The sequence below is a fragment of the Chinchilla lanigera genome, unplaced genomic scaffold (assembly GCF_000276665.1).
Source record: "Chinchilla lanigera isolate Chin_1 unplaced genomic scaffold, ChiLan1.0 scaffold00017, whole genome shotgun sequence".
NCBI classification, from domain to species: Eukaryota; Metazoa; Chordata; class Mammalia; order Rodentia; family Chinchillidae; genus Chinchilla; species Chinchilla lanigera.
This window is the reverse complement of record NW_004955418.1, coordinates 6,916,908-6,920,384: the sequence shown is the minus strand read 5'-3', so window position 1 is coordinate 6,920,384 and position 3,477 is coordinate 6,916,908. Positions and strand designations below refer to the sequence as shown.

Below are 3,477 nucleotides of genomic sequence, written 5' to 3'. Positions count from 1 at the left end.
GCGTCGCGCCGAGGGCTGCGCACGGCTCCGCGGTCGCCCGGGGCCCTCGCACCGCGCCCCGCTTCGCTCCAAGTTACTTTGACGGCCGGTGGGAAACTGCAGGAGGACGGAGCCCTGCGGGCCAGGGGCTGCACGTCTGAGCCCCGCGAGTCTGAGCGCTCTCCTGGCCGCCGCGGCGCCTTCTCCGGGCAACCCCTGGCAATCTCGGAAGAGTCGTAGGTAGTGACTGCGGTGCCGGGCGCTGCGCCGAGAAGGGTGGGGATCCGGAGCCGCACGCCCAGCCCCGCCGGCGTCCTGGAACTGGGGGAGCGGCCGCTGCGCTGGCGAGCGGCGGTCTTGCCTCGGAAACCTCAAAGAAAAGTTTGGGTCCTCGCGTCTTCCAGCAGGTCCCCGGTGGAGTCCGGACGGCGGCGGCCGCGAAGCCGGCACCCGGGCGCGGGCAGAGCCTCGGGGATTTCTCTGGCGCGATTTCCCGGCCGGGCGTGTGTGCACGGAGCGAAGGAAGAGCAGAGGTTATGAACCAGCCAGCCAGGCGGAGCTGGGATGCCCAGACCTGCAGGACGACGCCAACCCAACTGTGCCGCTGCGAGCGGGAGGGGAAACGATCACTTTCGAACGGATCCCTTCAACTCCGGGATGGGCTGCTGTCAGCCTCCGGTCGCCTTCGGGGAGCGAGAACGAGCCCCGGTGAGCTCTCAGAAGTGTCCCTGTGACTCCGACGGGGCCGACCCCGAGCCCGGCAACTTGTAGAGATGCATCAATCAGTTTGCAAAGGGGGCAAAAAGGGGAGCGCGCGCACGAGCGAGTGGCACCTCCCGGATGACTACATCAGAAGACCTTCCCGGCCCTCCCGCAGCTGCTCCTCTCTCCTCCTCAGGCGACAGCAGCGACGAGAGGTGAAAACCACCCGCCGGACCCTAAAGCCCCTACCCAGGCGGGAAAATAAATAAACTTGAGTGCCAGCACGAGCTGCCCTGGAGAGACTGAAACGACAGGCGAGAAGTGGAACGGGGTAAAAGTCAGTTTTGCAAGAGAGAGAGGAGAGGAAAAAAGGGGGGGAGAAAAAATGCTTTATGGGAAAAATCTCCCGGGCACGCCCCCTCGTTAATGACCTGCGTGCAAAGCCGACAGCGGCGGCGGCCCGGCGGCGGCAGCCTCACCGCGGCTCGGGCCGAGGACGCGCGCGCGGACGTGGACGTGGGCGGGGGCCGCCGGGGCGTGTTGCGGGGCGCGGGGTTGCGGGCGGCGCGCGGGGGAGCGCTGCACCGAGCGGGGGGAGGCGCCGGCAGCCCGCGCCCAGCCCGCGCTGCAGCCGCCGCGGCCGGGTCATGTGGGCGCCTTTTTCCCCGGTCGCTCGCAGTTTACTTGGGAAGGTGGGGGCGGCTGGAGCAGCCAGTCAGGGGACGGCCTGCTGTTTGCTTACAGATCGGGGGTTTTTTCCTCTCTCTCCACTCCAACCGGATTGGTTTGCTCCACGAGAAAGAGGCGTTTTCCTAATCTCCTCCCTCCGCACGCCTCCCACCCCAGCGCCCCACCTTCCTGAAACCTGACTAATTGAATTACTGGGAGCGGCGCGGCGCGCTCCTCTCCGCCTGCGCTCGGCCGCCGGGTAACCCTTTGGGTGCTGAACTGCGTCTGGGCTCAGGCGTGAGTTGACATCTTTTTCCTGGAGAGCAGGGTCCTTGGACTCTACAGGACCCCTTCCCGCTGCGTAGACGGAGATCCGAGAGCCGTCTGGGGAGCCCCTAGGGGCGCGCTCTGCGCGCCCCGCCCTGTCCGCCCTGCGCCGGCCCGGCGGTCCCGAAAGCCGAGCACCCCTCCTGCGCCCCGCTCCGCCTCGCTTCCCGCCCGGGATGTAAGGAAGGGTTCCCGAGCAGGAAGCAAGACTTTGCTTTAAAGTGATGCCCTGAAGGCACGTTTAAAAAAAATACCTGGGAGAAATTCAGTTGGATGTGATTACAATCCCGGTGAACCTGCACCGGGGAGGGAGGACGCACACGCGGCCCCGGGCCGTGAGACTCGCCCTCGCCTCGGCCCCAGGCGCCGGCCCTTCCTCCCCGAGAAGCCGCCCGCCGACCGCTGCGGGGAGCCGGGGCCCGAGGCGGGAGGGAAAGGAGGTCCGTGCTGCAGGGGAAGCCTTGCGCTGCAGAACTTCGAGGGCGGGGCGCAGCGCGGCCCCCGCGCCGCCCAGCTCAGCGGCCCAGCAGCGAGCGCGCGGGAGCCCCGAGGCCGCGCTCCCCAGTCTCCGGCAGCGCCAGCGCCCGAGCGCGCGGGGCCGCAGGCCCGGGAGACCCGCCCTCGCCGGGCTTCACAGTCCCGGCAAGCGCAGTGTTTTTCCGTTTTGCTCTCTAGTGAGTGTGCCGCTTCGGTAGAAAGGGCAGATCGCAAGAAAGAAAGCAGTTTAGCTTTCCTCCCAGACTGATCAGTTCTCCCTTTTACTTATTAGCCCAATAAAATGAAATATCCCGGTCTCCTGCGCTTTCCAGTCCTCGGCTCGGGATTTCCAGCCGCGGAGCTGTTTGGAAGCGTCCAGACGCCCTCCAGTGGTGGGCCCGGGTTCCGCACCCAACGGGGGTATTGAAGTCTGATGGAAAATCTAGGGTCTCGATCAATAAAGACTTGAGGGGAAAGAAACAGACCTCAAGGCATGGAGTTAGCTGGATGTTATCGGCTCTTGCCTAAAAATTAAGTAGTTTCTCAATTACAGAGTTTTTTTTCCTATTCGAATATACTAAAACCATCCTTAGAAGGTAACTGTCTCGATAGAAATTACAATCCGTGCAGCTGTGACTCACAACAAACCACCCTGGGAAACCAGTCAGCTTTCTAAGTTAAGAATATTTGTTTCAGAATATTAACAAAAATTATTTGTATATTTCACATTATTTGTATATTTCACACAATATACAGCAGTGGGGAATTTTAAGGGAGATCACAAGATAGGCTTTTTTACAAAAAATCAAGTGTTCATTTAAAATGTTATCTGCGCTTATCCTTGGTCTGTAATCTCGCCGATGTTCAAGTTCTTGGCCTGTGTTAGGGTGTGTTCTTTCCGTCCTGGAAGGATGAATGGATCTCCTCCTTCGGCCTTCCTCCTAGTGAGAGGCTCTACTAGGTGTTCGTAAGAGAAGCAGCCTGGCAGGAAATACCCTGGACCCTTGTAAAAGATATCTGTCTCTTCGGAAGGAGAGAATTCACGACTCCTGTCTTGGAGAAAATGCTGATTCTCATCGCAGGGTCCTTTTAGTCAGACAACTATCAGATATCAGGAAGCTAGCAAAGCTGGCTGCCTTCTTGCGGCGTCAAAGCTGAAAGAATTGAAGAAATAAAGACATGATATCCATTATTTCCCATTGGAAACATACTGAAACCAAATGTGGAAAGTAACATATCAGAACACGGATGCCTTGATATTTTAAGTATCTCTACTTCTTTCAAAGTCTGAGTAGCCTCCTTTTAAACAGAAAAAAAAATTGT

The 3,477-nt window shown here is 59.7% G+C and overlaps 1 protein-coding gene across 1 annotated transcript in view; it reads right to left on the bottom strand.

Annotated features, from left to right (window-relative positions):
- The window catches only part of Efna5 (ephrin-A5), a gene marked incomplete in the record, with an annotated part of 269,292 nt that extends 268,177 nt beyond the window's left edge, over positions 1-1,115 (bottom strand). The window contains 1 exon segment of the mRNA XM_005382179.2: positions 1-1,115.
- Positions 1,116-3,477: the final 2,362 nt, after the last annotated feature.